This window comes from Chlamydotis macqueenii, chromosome 15 (genome assembly GCF_036417535.1).
Source record: "Chlamydotis macqueenii isolate bChlMac1 chromosome 15, bChlMac1.mat, whole genome shotgun sequence".
NCBI lineage: Eukaryota > Metazoa > Chordata > Aves > Otidiformes > Otididae > Chlamydotis > Chlamydotis macqueenii.
The window spans coordinates 442,893-461,630 of NC_141570.1; the positions used below are offsets into that span (position 1 = coordinate 442,893).

Below are 18,738 nucleotides of genomic sequence, written 5' to 3' on the forward strand. Positions count from 1 at the left end.
AGATCTGGCAGTAAACAGAGCGTTATTGATGAATGTGATTTTCAGAGGTGCAGCTGCAAGTCTCTGACAAATTAAAAAGGGAAGCATCTGCAAGACACAATGGGAAGGAAATACTCCAGGAGAACTTTTATTAAGAGTCAGAGGTAATAGTCCTGTGGAGCCAGTCTTCTGGTGCTCTGCAAAGTATTATGATGCTAGATATTAGCGTTCAGAGAGCCAAAGTAGGCATTTGTATGCGCTGTGCAAGGAGTGGTGTGTTATTTAAACATGCTTTCCTCTAAGAGTCTGTATTCTGTAATTCTCTGTCAGTAAATACATGTCTTAGAAGGGTTTCTTCCAAACGAGGAGGGAGTTCACCCTTCAGTGCTTCTGGCAGGAGGGAGGATATATAGACCGTTGCCCTGTGCCTTCTCCAGGCTGACACCAGTCCCTCTTATCCTTGCTTTTGTCTGGACATTTTACTGATGGGGTGAAGACAAGCACAGGAAAGCCCTACCGAGCAGCATGCCTTGTGCTCTGGCACTCTGTAGCACACCTAGCAAACACCTCCTTGTCGCGCTTTCCTGAGCAGCTGTGCTGCCTCTCGCTGGGCTGTCGCCAGAGACCTCCCCGCGGGTCTGCGGCGGCAGCGCGCTGGGAGCCCGTGGCGGCCTGTTCTCACACTGCCAGCCTGGGCCTTGGGAGGTGCATCTCGTTTGCGCTGCGGCCATGGGTTAGCACCGTCGGACCACAGAGGGAGGAAAGGAGTTTATGTGTGAAGTGTGTGCCTGCCATTCCAAGAATTACTGGAAAGAAAGTAGAAGTAACATTTACAGTTGGCCAGGAGAACAGCCTCTTAATTTGACTTGGCGTTTATGATTTCCCGTACATTTCCTAAGGATGCATCTTCTCTCACTGTGTTTAAGTTAACTGTGGTCCATCCAGTCTCCATGCTGTGTCCTACCCAAGGTCCACAGACCTGCTGGATGTGTGGGTACCCCAAGTATGGTGTGAGCTCTCTGTGCGTCCTCTCCTGCAGCCCAGCAGTGGGAATCCCTGCCCGAGGCAGGGTGGTGACTTAGCAGAGCTGCTGTCCCATGGGAAAAGGGGGACTTGGGAGGGCAGGCCTGCAAACACAGCACCTGCCCGTGTGGGGTACAGGAAGCACCCACCTGGAGCCCTGGGCAGGTTCTCAGGTGTTCACCTGCTCTCCATCTTTAGTGTCTGTCTGCCTGCCAGCCCTTCTCTAGGACCGTCATCGAACCTGGCTTCTGTAAATTAGCCTGTGCAGATATTTCAGAGTACGCAGACTTGGGCAGGTCTTCCCTTTGACACTAGTAGTCAAGAATGAATTAAAGAAGCAGCTACAGCCCTGTAGCAAAGACCTGCAGGGAGCTGTCCTTGCAACACAGCCTTTCCGAGCATTCAGAAGATCATGTGGAGGTCTGTACACCAGAGAGCTGTCCTGAAAGGCACAGGGCGCTCCAGGCTGTCCAGCTGATAATGCAAATACCTGAGGGAGCTGAGACCCCCACCATGTGACCCAAATTTAGGAGAGTAATTCAGGAGACATCTGCCACATTCAGACAAGAGACCAAACACTGCTGCCAGCACTGGTGGAATAGTGCTGGGGCTGGAGGGGAAGGTGGGGAGGGGGCAACCACGCCAGCAAGGGCAGGGAGAGCACCCTGGCAGGTGGGGTCTCCTCCCTTGGTACGACTCGTGCTCACCCACAGCCAGCTCCCGGGCTGCTCAGCACCCTGGCAGCCGCTCTGCCAGGACTTGGCAGGACCATTATGGGAGACTGCAGGGAAAACGTGGCAGGCTCCACTGACGGATGGAGCAGGTAACCGCCAGTCAAGGACTCGGTCTCCTGCTGTCACGCACACACAGGGGACATGTGTCTGTTACTTGTTTGAAAGGAGTTTTCGTGCTGTGTAATGCAGATGTGTTCTTCCATGGAAATGATCTCCAGTGCATGAGAAGGGAACATATTTGGAAAGGTATGACAGAGGTACAGTACTCTTCCTGCTGTCTCACCCCTTTCCATAACAAAGTGAGTTTCACAGATTTACAGTCAAACAAAAGATGGAGATGAACCTTTTGTCAATGGTAACACTTAAAATTCCAGCTGCTTTGAAGATGGAGGCTGAGCAGATGCTGCATGCTACAGCCACTGCCCTCCTGAGATCGTGAGTTTTAATTCACCTCCGTTTGTGTCACCTGTTCCCTGCGTGCTGGTGTGACATTGTAAAATGCACGCAGCTCCCAAGGTGCCTATGGACCAAATGAGTTCCTGTCCCAGCTCTTCCTGCTCGTGTCCTGCTCATCCTTTTACAGGGTGTTGGGTGGCACCATCTGCAGCCAAGTTGAGCCCCTCTATGGACCAGTACCTTTCCTTGAGAGAACCAGACGTCCCAAACTAGTTCTGCAAAGCTGACATCTGAGGAAAATCTTGGTCAGCTAGCCATGTTCTTACACCTCCTGCAGCATAAGCTGCAGCATGGGGGAAGTTACCAAGTTTTCAGAGAAAAGGAGCCTTTCTGGGGGGTTGGATTGCCTTCCCATGTGATGAAAGCACTGACTTCAGTAATGCCTCTTCCTGGGAACCCATTTGCATGGGGAACAGACGGCATGCTCTGAGGAATGTCGTGTGTTTGAGCTGGAGCTGGTGTTGGGGATGACACAACTGAGTCCTTAAATCAAGTCAGGCTCAGGTCTGCCACTTTGCTAAGTGCCAGCCAGCTTCTTGGAAGGAGGAAGAAGAACATGGGGAGCAGGCAGGAAGACACGTTCCCAGAGGGCCCTTGCAGAGGTCTTGTCATCTGAGGACCAGGGCAGTGTGCTGCACAAATAGGTTGTCCAGCTCCAAGGTAAGTGTTAACCCTGGAGACAGATGTGCTCGTGGGTACCCAAGGAGCTTCTCCTCCAGAACTGCACTGTCACCTGTGGGACTCCAGGGGCCCTGCCGAGGGGAGCTGGAGTGCCTCACAGACTTGCTGTAGTGGATTCTTGGTACAATTTGTAATGACAGTAGAGTAGAGGAGGCTCCTGAATCTGCTTATTGCCCCAGGGCTGCCCAGGACTTCTTGCATTGGAAGATGGTTCTCGTCAGCACAAGGCTGCATTTACAGCATCAGGCTTCTTGGCTCTGAATGAAACCAAGAGAGAAAAAAGAGAGAAAAGAGAGAGAAAAGTCATATGCTCTCACTTGTGTACTTGTGGCAAGCAGAGAAAGGACATTTTATAGAACTGATTCTATAAATGGACACATCCAGTGTCCGTGACTCATTCAAAGGGCCAGTGAAAGAATGGCACAAGCCGGTATTCCAGGGGAACGCTGCCGGGTGTCTCATGCTGGCTGGGGTACAGCTCTCACCCTTGTCTGCAGGACCTCAGTCCTCTACATGAATTATTGTTTCCCTGGACCAATCCAGTGAGATGTAGGTGAATCTGAGATAAATACGGTTTTTGTAGTCCTTAGCACTTGCTTAGCAGAAGAAAGTTAACCAGTGTGGTTTATTAAATGTCTTACAGCTCTTGTTTGGTCACGTTTATCCATAGGTGACCATCTGTTTTCAATACGATTATACTGGAGGAAACTGGCAGGGTTTGCTGCGGCAAATTCCTTCATCTCCCCAAAGCTCAGTCTAGGGCGTGGTGCTTAACATGCTACTGCAGTGCGGACACATTCTTTAAGCGTCAAGAGAGAGATGTGGATCGGGGTTTTTTTCTTCAAAAAATGACATTTTGAAGTAGGTTAAATCTACCACTTCTCCGCATTTTCTCAGAGAGAGATTTCGTTTGGCTAGTGTACGTGCTTTCCATGAGAAATTATTTATGAGCTCCTGAGTCCCTCATCTACTTTTCTAGATGTAACAATCGTAGATCTGGAGGAATGACCAAGGTTAGGTTTATAGTTTTACTTCAGATGTAGTGCCAAGTTATTCAGTGCTTCGTTTTGTTAGTGCCTGAACCAAAGGGCAATTTATCTCAGCGATGTCCTTCAGATTATACCTATATACCATTTTAGCAATGAGGCATGCACCTGCTGCTCCAGCCCCAGCAGAAATCAATGTTTCATTTCGGAGATGCCAGTTCTTTCCTCTCCCTCCTTTTGCCATTCTTATGAAGACAAACTTTTTTAGGGGCCGCGTGAAGAAATACAGAAGGATTGTGGAAAAACCTTGTCTACTTCAGCTGCTGCATCCTGTTTGATTATGAATAACAGACCAGCTCAGTGCAGGGCATGGTGGTCAGGGTTTAAGTGATCGATATATGTGAACAGGACAGGGTACATTCTGTGCTGGAGTCCCCTCCAAATAACTGGCCAAGACTTCTGCAGTCTAGTGGGAGGTGTAAGATGTGACCACGTCATCACTGTCTTTGCTGGCCAAATGCAAATCTGTAGCTCAGCTCCTTGCCCGCAGCCAGTTATCTGTCCTGGCACTTGTATCATTATAATACATGCTCTATTGCTTGTCAATATTTTAACCTTTCTGACACATTATCCCCTAGGGCAACCGAGCTACCTTAATATAGCTGATAATTATCCTCCACATGAATAAAGTTATCCCTAGGATCCTGTATAAATCACATGGAAAAGATGACAGATTTCGCTGGCTGGTCATCACAAAAATGGGAAGAGGCACATATTGTGACAGCTTAATGGGGAAGGTAATAAAACCAACAGTAAAGTCATTTATAATATAAGCAGTGGTTCTCAGGCCCTTCTATTTGTTTTCATGCTAATAGAAGATAAATGTCAGATTAGGAACAAGATCTGAAATTTCTATTAAAGATGTTTGGAAAATGTCATTAAATATCAGCAATTCACAGCTCAGGAAGTGGCAGCATGGGTCTTAATTACCTGTATGAGGTCCTTGGAAGCAAAGTCAGGATAGTAATATTTGCTGGCTTTCCTGGGGGGCTGTGAGGAGTGACGTTTCTGCGGCGCTGAGAGCATCAGCAGCGTGTGCTGTCCCTGCCAGCAGCAGCTGCCCCGCGGCTCTGGAAGGAGCATGATGCTGTGTGGTGCCTCAGCAAGAGGAGGCCTCCCGGTCACTGGAGGAAAGTGGGACAGAGATCCCATCAGGGATCCCAAACCGCACGTGTCACGGCTGTTTGGCAGGCTGTAGGTTCCACAAGGAACCCAAACTGTCATTATAAGCAAAAAAAAAGACTTCAGTGCAGGTGTGGAAGAGCCCTGCAGCAGTAGTGGAGTGGTGAGAAAGGGCAGGGTGCGTTACAGTGTGTGTGAAGGTGTAAGACACGCTCACTAGAAATACGTGAAGGACTGGTGTTTGCATCTTTGGGCTTCTGTCGGTATTGCTGGTTAGTCACCTGGAATGCACGCTGTGAAAACGCATGCGTGCAGCCCCTAACATTTACACTCTGAACTAACAAAAGGTTGGGAGTGTGAGGGAGCAGTGGTGGGAACCTGGAGTGAGCAGCAGTGCCCCGAGGAATGGCGGAGTCTGAAACCCCCTGTGTCACCAGGGTGACAGCTGAAAGAGCAGCGGAGCAGGGGCTGCCCCCCCAGCTCTCCTGAGGGAAAGCCTGGGTGGCCTGGGGACTGACGGTGCTGGGGCAGGAGGTGCTGCAGGCACTGCCCGGTGCCGTGCAGGGGCTGGGGAGCTGGAGCAGCCCGGGGCTGGCTTGGTGCTCCCTGTCAGAAGAGCGGGGGAGCTGCCTGGGCATCGCCCCCTGCGCGCCAGCTACTAGTGAAGCCAATGCTGTTGTGGCTGGAAAAGCAGGAACGGCTCTTCCCAGCGGACAGCCTGGCCTCGGCCGTCCTGGTCTGGGTGGTCCCTTGGGCATTGTCTCGGCACAGGGGTTCATCTGAGGATGTCTCTGGGACGCAGGCTAGGGAAGGGGTGGGGAAGGGAGAGTGACGGAAATCGTGTTTGTGTCTGTGCTTAACAGCCGTGGTGTGTTCTCTCGCTTGTACTTCTTCTTTGAGATCTGAGCCCTGGTGCCTCTGGTCTGGTGAGCACCTTATTGATCAAGCCTTGCCATTTGGTCCCCTGAGCTGCCTGGTGTACCACGAAAGGGGCAAGTTGCTCCTTATATTTTGAAACAATCAGAACGTTTTCAATGCGTGTAGACCCATGTGATAAATACAGAGGCACAGCTGGGATGAGAATAGCAAAGAGCAGAGGGATAATTAACAGCTGGAACTCCACAAACCAGTTCCCTAGCCCGAGCCCTGAAGTAACACGATACGTTCATCGTGTTGCTCTCTGGGCTGATGCTGCAGCTCAGGGGTGTGAGGTATTGAATTACAGTCTCCAGAAAATATTGTTTGGGGATTGTTGAGGAGAGCTGGTAAACAGTGTGCCAGAAGGTGACAGATGTGTTTGCAGCTTCATAGGGTGCTTTCACAATAAAAGAACCATCCGGGGTTTTCCCATCCCTGCCCTGCCTGTCAGGACTGCAGGCTGTCTGCCAGGCCTTGGTGAGGGAACTCCAACCCAGCAGCCAGTGGGCTTGCTAAGTTCTGATGACTGTTGTCTTTAAATGATTATTTTATTACTAAGCGCAACACTAACAATGGCTGATGAATCTCAAGCTTAATCAAGCACCATCTGTGATTCAGCTGTTGTAGAAGCAACATTCAGAGAGCTCTTAACACTGGCTTTGGACATAGTCTAGCCTGGACACCCCTTCTGGGCTCTCTTGTCCTTGGTGTGGCGTCACGGAGGATGTCACCGAGGCTCCTAGCTCAGAGCTGCTGCCCAGAAGATTGGGCATAGCCAGCGATCTCCCCTGTGCTTGCACCAGGAGCTGCACCGCAGCCACTCGAAGGCAGAGATGGTGGAGGCAACCTGGATCTGCTTTGTAAGATGCTTTCCTTTCTATCCCCCTTCTTCACAGGGAGTCGCTCAGAAGACTTTGATCTAGGATGATACTTCTCTCCTACAAACCTACCAGCAAGTCATGGCAGTCTCCCCGTAAGTCAAGCTCACGGCTTGCTCCGGTGCTGTCAACCTCTAGAGCATCCTGCGTAACCTCGTCAGCGGCCCCGCTCCGCAGTGCCCAGCTGTGAGTCACGTGGTATAAAGCACATACCAAGGTAAGGAAGGGTGAATGCTAGGTTCTCTCTTAAATGCTACATCCCTCTGGCAGCAGAAAATAAGCTCTTGCTTACTTCATTAACTAAATGAGTGACTCCCACAGCAACGGGAATGAGTGGTGTCTTGTGCACAGGGAGTGAACAGGAGATTAACAGTCAGGTTTTCTCTTTGTGCTGATGAAAGGGGGAGTTTTAAGGTGGTCTGCTACCTATTAAAAACCCCATGAGAATATCAAAGAGAGAAAAAGACACACAAGAGCTGTTTACATGGGAAAATCTGTCAACAGCACTGTGTATCTTCTAGAGGGCTTCTCCTGCACGTGTAATGAACACTCCCAGCAGTACTGGAACTTATAACGCCCACCTGGATGCACCAGATGCTTTCTGCAGAAGATGTGGAATTTAATGTTATTCTGTCCTTGCTCAGGTGCCACCTCCAGGGGGAATGGGTTGTAACTGATATGGCATTATAAATTCTGCTCCAAAAATCCGGACTGCATGGGGAGCCCTGAACTGGAGAGCTCCAATCCACCTGTGCCTTGCAGGAATCCTGAGAATCACAGCGTGTCTCTTTGTAGCGCCATGATTATGGAAATCCATGAGGTCCAGGTTATGGACTTTGAGGCCAGAAGAAGACACAGCAATTGCCGAGCCTGCTGTCTTGCAAGGCCTCGTGATAGGTCTCTTGCTGCAAAAACTGGAGAGCTTTATAGTCAAAGGGAGAAAATTGTCTAGTGTTGGAGCAGTCCCTGCCTTTCTGGGGAAACTCTTCCCATTATGAACTGCCCCTGCTATTGAGCTGTTCCTTTTCAGACTCCTGCCCTCGTGCACTCCAGGACTGCCCAGGTACTGCATGGGAAAACGGGATATTCTCAGGCGGGTGGTTGTCGAGATGCAGGGTGGACAGAGATCCGGGTGCTCATTACAGAGCGTGTCTCATGTCCGTAGCCCCAGGGAGGAACTGTGGTTCTCAGGGAAGTGCAGAGTTTCACTGGTCATCAAGTGTTTGCCTTGCTGTGCAATATCTCAGTTAAATTTCTGCCCTGTCCCTGCACCTTGAGGAGCAGTAAATACTGTTACATGTAGCAGTGGAGAAAGACCGACGAAGGAGAAGCATTTAGCAAGTCCATTCCTGGTGCAGCTGCAATGAGAGCAAAAGGGATGAGATGTCACAGATGAGGTGGGAAGTGAGATGTTAGACAGGAGGGAGCATTGTGGAAAATCAGGGGAGTGCTATTTAGTTTTATTTTAAGACCTCCACTATCTAGCTGTATTTCGTCGTCTTTCTAGAGAAGCACCTAGAGACTTCAGGGGTGGGAGGTTTCCTATAAACATCAGCCTGTGCTTCCTCAGTGATGCCATGCAGGGGGTGGTTTTCCAGTGCTCACTGCATGAGCAGAGGACTGAATCCTGCTTGTGCTGCGATTAGGTGCCAGATTTGCAGTCTTCTTGTACCGGCATATGATGTGCACGTGTGCATTTCCACGTTTGTACCTCCTGCCCTGCCTTGGCTGTTGCCCTAGGCTGCGGTGAGCCTCTTTCCCCAGCTGGGAAATCTGCCTTCTAAGAATGTGCTGGCTTGAGATGCTTCCACAGGAATTTTGCAAGTACTTCTTTTCACAACTCCTTTCATTGTCACGTGGAAGAAACAGGTGGTGGCTGCCAGCAGTGCTGGGAGGGCCTACGGAGATAGGTTTGTTTGTGCGGTGCCTCCAGCAGAAGGGCTACAAATCCCCCTGTGGTGTGTGCAGCGAATGGCCTGAGGCTGCAGGCTGCGTGTTGCCTGCTGGACCAGGAGAGGCTGAGATGATGCTGAGCATCAGCTGCGTTTCACTCCAAGACATTGGAGAATTGCCCCTAGCAGAGATGCTGCAGCCTGAAGTCCAGTTGCAAGGCTCCCTGGAGGGCTGTGCCCACAGACATGGCCCTCCTGACGTTCGCTCGGGGCTGGCGCAGGCGGCTGGCTTGGCGCAGGGGCCCCTGGCTGGCTGGTGCGACTGCTCTGAAGCTGTGCAGAAGTGGTGGTGGTGCTACAGCTCTCACTCGTGTTTTGGCACAACATGGTTTAAAAATGACCTGTTGTGCATGCTGTTTCTGTGGGGAATGACAGGTTGGCCCTTGGGGAATTCAGAGAGGTTTTATTCTGCTATCAAGGATAGGGAAGTTAAAATAACCTTGAATGAAGTAAGTAAATAAACAAAGTTGATGAATCTCTATTCCCTTTTTTGCTCCTTGCTGCCTCAGCTCTCCCTCCTCTTTGCCTGCATTTTTCTCTTTCTCCTTTTTGTTCCTCTTCGTTTCCCCTGAAAGGTCCTCATCTCGTGAGCCAGGTTTCCTAGAGTGCCATGCAGGGTGGGCTTTGTACTGCACTGGGGTGGGGACATGGGGCCTGCCGAATCCCATGTCTCTGGAGCCTCAGCTGGACACCATCTCTCTGGGCAGCAGCAGGAGGCTGGTTTGGGCGAGCCGGGGAGTCGACAGGAATGTTCCCAGGGGCTGCTTGCCCCTGGCCAGAATGTGGGTGGCTCATAAGGGCCTGAGTTGCTGAGCTTGGTGTACCCCTATGGGGCTGTGGAGGCTCCGCGTCCGGGGAAAGCCTGGCCGGCCTGCCTGCTCTGCTGTGGACCTCTGCCACTCTGAGCTAAGAGCAGTGTCACACCAGCCACAAAAAGCTGGAATAGCCACATCTTCTCTGTGATGGTTTTTTTGCCTGAACATGAAGTTTTTTCACTTCCTCATTCGCAGGTGCATTCCAGAGCAGCTGCCTCGGGCTCACTGCTGTGTCCCCCAGCTCAGGGGGGCTCAGTGTCTCTGTCCATCTCTGTCCATGCTCTATCTGCTCTTTGTGTCCTCTAGAGCCACTGGCTCTCTTCACAGATAGTTCTGGGTCAGTTTATGTGGTTCATGGGCTCAGCTCCATAATGATACTCCGCACATTTCAGCTTCCTGCAGCCTGACACCAGCTGGAAAGCACTGGTGTATGTGGTCATTTTAGGTGGTTAAAAGAGAGGTGGCCTATTCTGTTAGCCCTGATAAAGGTGCTGATCCCTTGAGTCAACTGGCCTGTGAAACAAGGGACATGGAGGCAAAAGAGAAAAGATGAGGAAAGGAACTCTGCTGTGTTTTGTTCAAGAGAGAAATCGCATTCCTTATCCCAATTTTTCAAGCAATAAAAGCCATGCCACTGAATAGGAAAGGTGGATTTGCTCTGGGCATTTGCATGTAGAAGTCTAGAAAACACATTTCTTTAGTTCTGTTCTTATTGGAGGTTTCTGCTAGGGAGAAAACCTCTAAGTGCTGCCTGCGCTGGAGCTGCAGGGGCCCTGGGCAAGCTGCACATGCTGTGGTCTTCTCTTGTGCCCTTTCCTTCTCACCCCCAGCGACTGCTGAGGTTCTTTGGACCCTGGGACCCCTCTGCCGCGACGGGGCTCAGCTCAGCTGCAGCTTTGTCTGTAGGGCACGCGTGGAAATCAGCTCTGCAGAGGGCTGAGCTGGTTGGAGCCTTCCCAGCTGGTGGGGGAGCTGAAGGAACGCTCCGTATGCGGTCTCCTGAAGAGCAGTGAGGTTGTCTGCCTGCTGAGAAAGGCTGAGCTCGTCCAGCAGACTCTGTTGGAAGCAGAGCAGCTGCATGGTGCTTTTTGTGCAAAGCTGTGGATGCAGAGGCGGCCGGCAGGTGCATCTTTCATGAGCACGGCTGAGGTGGAAGCAAGCAGCATGTCGAGAGCTGAGAAAATGAATGTGTCCCACCTCCTGATAGCCCAGTCCTTTCCCAGCCTGGACTGCTGCTCCGCTTACAGCTCCCAGGGTCCTCGTGGCATCAGGAGCAGCATGGTGCGGGTCCACCTGCCCAGGCTGGGCTGCTGCCGGAGCAGAGCAGCCCACATTCAAGAGCCATCCACCCCTGGCACGTGTGGTGCCTGAGCAGAGGACAGCGGCGGCACATCTGCTTCCCCTCCAGCATGGAGCTGGCTAAGCCAGCAGCTTGTATGGGCTCTGTTCCTGCTCCAGAGCAGCACTGTGATTACAGGATGGACATAAAGTCATGGAATCACTGTCAAAACCTAAAGTAAAGAATTTGGCTCATAAAAAATGTGTCACCCAGACAAACAGAAGAAGAGTTATGACTTTCCATTCTCCCTCCCTGGAGCCAAGGAGAGAGTGTGCCGCTATAGCACATGCCCCAGGAGCCGATAGTGGCCGAAGTGGAGCGTTCCACTGCCCCTGGGGAGGCCCTTTCAGAGTTATTAGTCATAAGTTGCTATTTAATGTACTGATTAAGGCCAAGATTTGTAGACAGCCCCTGACTGTGCATGTGAATAGACTTAAGCATTATTATGTCTGACCATCATCAGCTCTGCTCCCAGGAAGATTGATACACAGAATGAATCTTCTCAAGCTGTTTCTGAAAAGATTCATGACACTGCAGTGAAAGAGGCTTCCAGTGGGAACCTCTGTGTACTGATGTCAGCATATATTTTATTCCCCTTGACTAAAAGGGCTGGTTAGGTTATGAACCTCCCACTGAAATGGACTGCAATACAATTGCCAGATAATTGGCCCTTTTCCTTGTAGGCTGATGAAGTTATGGTTCACCCCTGACTCCCCAGCAGTCACAGCACCATGGTTGCTTATCTCATCCAGCTGTGCTTGCTGCTTTCCGTTCCACCCACACTGGCCGAAGGGAGAAGCCCCAGGAGCAGAGGTGAGGGAGCAGCTGCTGAGTTTGGTTTTAACCCTGAGCCTGCTGCATGAGCAAGCGGTGGGACTGCAGGACCACCCAGGTTCACAGAGTGCTGGTCCAGGCGAGCAGGCTGGGGGTGGTGCAGCAGATTCAGCTGCAGAGTGATGCTGAAAATGGGCTTCTGTGAGCATTGGCCCTTGGCCGGTGCTGCGGCCCAGCTTTCCTGCCTTTTTCCCCAGAACCGCATAGTAGTTTTCTGCTGTGGCATGTCACAGCTGCAGCTCGTGCTGGTGCTGCTCAGGGCAGAGGACATGTGGATGCCTTCAAATCTTGTGCTGATTGCATCCAGCTGTGGTGAAGGCTCAGGAGGGCTTGGGAAAGAACTTGTGTCTGCCCCTTGCTCACCTTCCTGTCTTATTTGATCCTAGCTAAGGGCTGTGACTGATACTGAAAATCTCCCTGACTCCCAACCAAGCAGACTCACAAAGAAGCACAGGATGCCCATCTTCCTCTTTTGGCCTTGTCCTCCTTCAGACACTGCCCCTCAGCCCAACACAGCGCCTCTCTCCTCTGCTAGAGCTGGATTCTGCAAACGTGTGACTTCCTCTGTGCCTGGCGCTTTGCAGTGGGACTGAGCAGTGCTGCTGCTTGGAGCCATCCTGCTTCTTGCTCCTCCACTCCTTCTTGCTGGCTTGTACAGCATCTTCACCCTGCGTGAGTAGAGTCTGGGGGTGAAGTGGGGTAGGGTGGCAGGGATTTTCCTGTTGAATGGAGACCTTGTCTGCAGCAGAACAGTCTGAGAGACACGAGTGGTGATTCAGTGATCCAGGCTGGTGCAGACCATCTGAAAATGGGGTAACACTTGAATTTCAAGACATGTACCCTGCTTCCTTGGCTGAGTATCCATCTCCTGGAGCATCAGTCTGAGACGTGATGCGTGGTGAGGATCACCCCAACAAAGCCTGTGCGTCCAGCAATGGATAAATGTGTGCAGCGGAGACTTCAGCCAGGAGTTTCAGTATGTAGTTCTCCTCGTGGAAGTGGCAGCTGAGAGCAGTGTAGAGTGCTACCCACTGCTGACAAATGTACAGCAAGGCACACTGCATGAACAGTCTGAATTATTTGTTTATCTTACAGGTTCTGAGTTAAGTGCAGCTTTGCAGGCAAGGCAAGGAAACTCTGTTCAATGTGTACCAGTAGTCAAAATACAAAACATTATGTAAGAAATGTGATAAGAAACAATATTTGGAGCATCACACCTTCATGTGAATGGCTCCTCCATTCCTGCTTCGCAGAGTCATTGATCGTTTCCCTCTCCAAAAGGCACTGCAGGTAGCGTGCAGAGGGAGAGACGGACATCAAAGTTGATGCAAGATAAATGCATTTTGGCTGACTTGGGCAGGGACAAGTAAGAAAGGGGACATGAGAGAAGAGACGAGCATCTCTATTCAGAGGATGTAATGTCCTAGCATCACAATACCACACGACACAGACGCTGTATTTAGCAGAGTTTCCTAGATACACTGCCTAAAGAGAAACTGCCCTCTGACAGGTAGTAGTTACTTCTAAGCAATGAAATCTGCTCTAGGAACATAAAGCTTTTGCAAAATGCTGTGCAAACATTGTCTCATCCATCTTGACATGTAACCAGTTTATCTGATGCTCTTCATTCTTCTCCTCTGCTATCAAACTGAAAACTTCTCATAGCCAGGGGAAAATGCACCCACACCTTCTCTGCATGGGGTCCCTGGTTCCTCCAAGGACACTGGAGCAAATTGTAATATCCTGTTCAACACCAGACTTGTAGAAAGTTGTTGCCATTTACTTTGTCACAGCAAGATGCCTCATTTTCAGTGTTATCAATCATTTTTATCACATCACCAGCAAAATATTGCACTTCTTTTTTTGGCTGTCTGGCATGGTGAACACAGGAAATCCCTTTCAGGAAAGCTCGCAGAGTCCTAATCTCAGGCTGCTTCCCAATGAGTACACCAAGCACACCTCGATTAAAGAGGGGAAACACACTGTTTGCTTTCCACCTGAGGATGCTCTCGGAGAGCAGAAATTGTCACTGCAATGCTCTGTTGATTTGCATACGCAGAGAGTGGATGTGTGCTTCCAACAGCTAATGAAAGACGTGAAGTTACCTCTATTGCAGCGTAAGATGCGTCTTGCTAGAGGCAAGTGTGTGTGTGGAGCCTCCTCAGGACAATTCTGCAGAAGATTTGGAGTTCGCTTGTACTACATGCCCTTCTTTAATAGAGATACAATGTTCTTTCCAGCCACATTACATTTTTTAATACTTGTGCACGTGTGCCTGTGCGGCAGTGCCATAAGGAAGCGCAGTCAGGAAACCACCAGTTCTTGAGTTCTGTAACATGGATGCTCCCAGCAGGCAGAGCTGCCCTTTCTGTGCGGATGAGGGTTAAACAGAATTTCTGTGTTGCTGTGTTCTGGCACCCAAGGGTTGTGCTGTGCTACCTGGGGAGCAGCGCGTTGAGCAGGCGGAGGAAGAGGAAGGATGAATTTCCAGGAGTGTGCACCCTCCAGTGTCCAAACCAGAGACAGGATGTGGGCTGGTCCGGTCTGCTGATCCTTGTGAAGGCAGTTGTGAGACTGAATGCAGGCCTTGTCCGTTTACAGATGGATGTGGGTGCGCACGTAATGAAAGGCTGCTCGGTGCCCCGCTAACCAGAGAGGGAGGCTCAGGGAGGTCAGCACGGAGAGGAGAGCGCCCCTGCCTTCTTCCAGCCTGCCAGGTTTCCAGACCTCCTGTAAAGGTCTCTGACAAGAAGGGGGGAAGGGAGCAGGGAGAGACTCTTCGGTGGATGTTTGGAAACCTTTCAGTGCTCTGTCATTGGCATTTAATTAACAGATGGTCTGTAGTGCTTCAGCAGAGAGATGTCTTCTCCTGCAATCTTGTCAAAATAGACTGTTTTAAATAAATCGAGAATTAATAATGTTCCTTAATATTAAAGGTCACCAAGAAAGTACAACTGAATGCTCTGAACAGCAAATCACACCAGGAGACTCAGAACAAGAGGTTGTAAAAGAACCAGAAGAACAGAAAAACAGTGCTAACGGGTGCAGGAGAGATCCTTGGTTCACCGTGGGGTCGCTGGAAGTGTGGAAACAGGGGCTCAAGCCCCATCCCTGGTGAATCTCTGTTCCCATGGAGTTCTCCTGAGCCATGTCTCCCCAAGGCTTGCTGGTGTGTGATTTCTCAGGCTGGGCTTCCCTCTCTCAGCTCTGCTTACCGTCCTGTTCCAGAACAGTGTGAGCAGGACCCTCCACAGTTCTTCTTCCCTGCCTGCCTCTTCCCATTTTGGCAGCCCATTGACATCCCATGCCAGAAGGGATGTCCAGTAGCTTGAAGTCAGCCTCGCCAGGGCTCAGCTTTGGGGAGAAGCTAGTGTTTCTGGGCAGGACAGTGTGTGTTGGGAGTCCATGCAGGCGCAGGGCCAGGGTCTGCCCTGCAGTCCCATGGTGCTGCCCAAGCAGGAGACTGAGGAGGCAGACAGCTGGGGATGCTCCATGCACTCTTGCCATTGCATGTGTAGAGGTCTGCATTTCTTGGGGAAAAGAGAGAGAAAACCAGCAGAGAAGGACTTGGGAGTGCTGATGGACGAGAAGCTCAACAGGAGCTGGCAAGGCATCCTTGCAGCGCAGAAAGCCAATGGCACCTGGGCTGCATCAAGAGGAGCATGGCCAGCAGGTCAAGGGAGGTGATTGTGCCCCTCTGCTCCGCTCTGGTGAGACCCCACCTGCAGCGCTGCATCCAGCTCTGGACCCCCAGCATCAGAAGGACGTGGAGCTGTTGGAGAGGGTCCGGAGGAGGCCACGCAGATGATGAGAGGGCTGGAGCACCTCTGCTGTGAGGCCAGGCTGAGAGAGCTGGGGCTGTTCAGCCTGGAGAAGAGGAGGCTCCGGGGAGAGCTGAGAGCAGCTCCCAGTGCCCAAGGGGGCTGCAGGGAAGGTGGGGAGAGACTCTTCAGCAGGGCCTGCTGTGACAGGATGAGGGGGATGGTTTTAAATTGAAAGAGTATAGAATTAGATTAGATATAAGGAAGAAATTCTTTACTGTGAGGCTGGTGAGGCGCTGGCCCAGGTTGCCCAGAGATGTGGTGGATGCCCCATCCCTGGAAACATTCCAGGCCAGTTGGACGGGGCTCTGAGCAACCTGATCTGGTTGGAGATGTCCCTGCTCCTTGCAGGGGGGTTGGACTGGGTGGGCTTTAACGGTCCCTTCCATCCCAAACCATTCTATGATTCTATGATTTCTCTTTGTATTGCTGTAACAGGTTAAGTTCTTTTATTAAATTACATCTAGCTGAGGATTTTCTGAGAGAGGAAAGGCAAGCAGAAGGTTGGGTCTCCGAAAGGCTTATTCATCTTGTTCATGTGTTCATAATCCCGTTAGTACTTAGTACATATTTCCTGCACTGTGTTTGACAGAAAGTATCAAAAATGATAACAACTTGCTTTTCTGGAGAGTTTATAATTTATCCATCTAGAAACACCAGAAAGCCCTACATCATCCCCGCAGTTTCTCTTCCCTGTGGTCACACAGAGAATTGCTTGACCTCTGCCGTCCTGTAGCCCAGCAACGATGACAGTGCAGTCACCTGTGTTTTGCCAGCTGGAGATATCTGTGTCACGAGCTCAGGTTATGCCAGTGCTCCCTAGGGAGGATCGCTGGAAAACAGATTTATTTGTGTGGTAATAATTGAGAAGCTCATTTTATTCCAGTAGGGATCTTTCAACCACAATCAATTTCACGTGCCATCATAAATAAGGGAGGTCAGCAGAGCTCTGTGAGTGCTTCAGCAAGCTCTGTGGACAATGTCAAAGTGCAGCAAACAGCAGTGAGATCCGCTCTGCGTGAGCGGGTGTGCATTAATACTTGTTTGGAGAGTGTTTGATTGGCAGACCTAGTTCTTTTAGGATCTTGCTATGGAAGATGCTTCATATTTCTGCAGTTTGGCTACTGGAGCGGCTTGTGTAATTTCGGGGCTGTGGCAGCAGCACAGTCCAGCTCCCCAGCGCGGGGCAGAGGCAGTGCCGTGTGGCACCTCCCCGGGAGGCAATGCTTTGGACCTGCGCGTGGCTTTTTTTCATCCTGGTGCTTTACCTTGGCCAGTGTGCATTCTGTATGTGGCCAACCCTGAGGCAACAGTTAACCCCATGGAAATTAGAGAAGTACACCAGATCCCAATTCCCAAATGTCACCCCAGCTGCCACTCAGCATGGCCGTTCCAGGCCAGCCGTCACTCACAGTCGCTTCTAGAAAAGTGAATTTCATTGCCAGTCTTCCTGCTTCTTCGTCCGGGTGTCAAATCTAATCAGACATCATTTGAACATCTCATGTGTTGTCCCTGTCCAGCAGCTCATGGGCTGTGATCACCTCACCTCCTGCGTTTCCCTTTGATGTGCTGAATCCACGTACCTTCAGTCTTTCACTGCGCAGCACGTTCCGTAGGTGTGAAACCGTTCTGGCTGCTCACTGGACCCCGTTCAGTTTTAAATAACTGGAGCAGGCTCTGCCTCTGCTCCCTGGAGCTCCTGGTGTCCTTGGCCCAGCTGCGGGGTTTGTGCCTGCTGGAGGTGTCCCCCCAAATCGTGGCAGGCACTCTAAACGCCGAGAGTGCCGAAGGGCCACTCGAGTGTCCCTGCTAAGGCCTCCTCCATGTGCTGCCGGCATGCAGTGCTCTGGAATATAAAACATGGAAACAATTAAGTAGATTAATTAGCTAATGTTTGCGCAGGACCTGGAAAATATAAAACACTATATAATTGCTAAGTACGGTAGATTAATTAGTTAATGTTTACACGGTGCTTTGTGTAAAGGCAGCATGGCAGTGCTAAGTGTTATTATTAATTAAGTTTTCACTATTTGTAAGATTCATTACGGGCAACAGCAACACCAAGCATTTAGTTTTCCGATTTTGCTGGATGCAACCTGGCTCGCAAGCTCCACAGGAGTAAATGACGTGCCAGTCCCACCATGGGCTTTGGGCGGTGGCGTGCGATGTGACCATGCCTGTCTTCTGAGGATGTCACCTCCTCCCTGCAGACGGGCCAGGCCGTGGAGAGTGCGAGTGACACAGTCACGGCCGTGGAGCAGGCCAGCGGCAGAGCTGATGGCAGACCTGGGGTTTGACACCGCACGTTGCCTGGCCTTGCCTTGCCTTGCGTCGCCACTGGGAGCTGGTCCCTCCACAGCCTGTCTCCTGTGCCCGCAGCACACAGTGTACGAGAGTGCCCTGCTTCTTCCGTGGCCCTGCTTCAGGGGAGGCCACGCAGATGATGAGAGGGCTGGAGCAGCTCTCCCGTAAGGCCAGGCTGAGAGAGCTGGGGCTGTTCAGCCTCGAGAAGAGGAGGCTCTGAGGAGACCTCTAAGGTCTTCCAGTACCTAAAGGGGGCCTACAGGAAAGCTGGAGAGGGACTTTTGACAAGGACATGTAGCGATAGGGCAAGGGGTAATGGCTTTAAACTGGAAGATGGTAGATTTAGATGAGATATTAGGAAGAAATTTTTCACTGTGAGGGCAGTGAGGCACTGGCACAGATTGCCCAGAGAGTGGTGGATGCCCCATCCCTGGCAGTGTCCCAGGCCAGGCTGGACGGGGCTCTGAGTGACCTGGTCTGGTGGAGGTGTCCCTGCCCAGGGCAGGGGGGATGGCACTGGATGGTCTTTAAAGTCCTTTCCCACCCAAACCATCCTGTGACTTTCCAGGTCACAAAGCGAAGGGAACACGCACAGTGGCAGTGCGGGTGACAGACAGGTATCTGTCTTGCCATTCAGTGTGAACAGCCTACTGAAAGCTTGGAGCAAACACAGGAAACTGCTGACCTGAGTGGAAGAACCCTGAAAAATCTTAGCTGGAAATTCCAGGGGAGCAAAAGTCTTTGCATTGTGTTGGTGCCTATTACTTGTTTCCTCCAGACTCATCTGGATGCTGTGAAGGCTGGTTCTCAGCATAGCTGTGCGCTGGAAGGCGTGC

The 18,738-nt window shown here is 51.1% G+C and overlaps 1 long non-coding RNA gene across 2 annotated transcripts in view; it reads left to right on the forward strand.

Annotated features, from left to right (window-relative positions):
* Positions 1-18,738, forward strand: part of LOC147598787 (uncharacterized) — a 105,498-nt gene that overhangs the window by 57,928 nt on the left and 28,832 nt on the right. For both annotated transcript variants that reach the window (XR_015260189.1, XR_015260188.1), the window contains exons 3-5: positions 6,856-7,054; positions 11,627-11,756; positions 12,164-12,449. This is a non-coding gene — a long non-coding RNA (uncharacterized LOC147598787). The remainder of the gene's footprint in view (positions 1-6,855; positions 7,055-11,626; positions 11,757-12,163; positions 12,450-18,738) is intronic.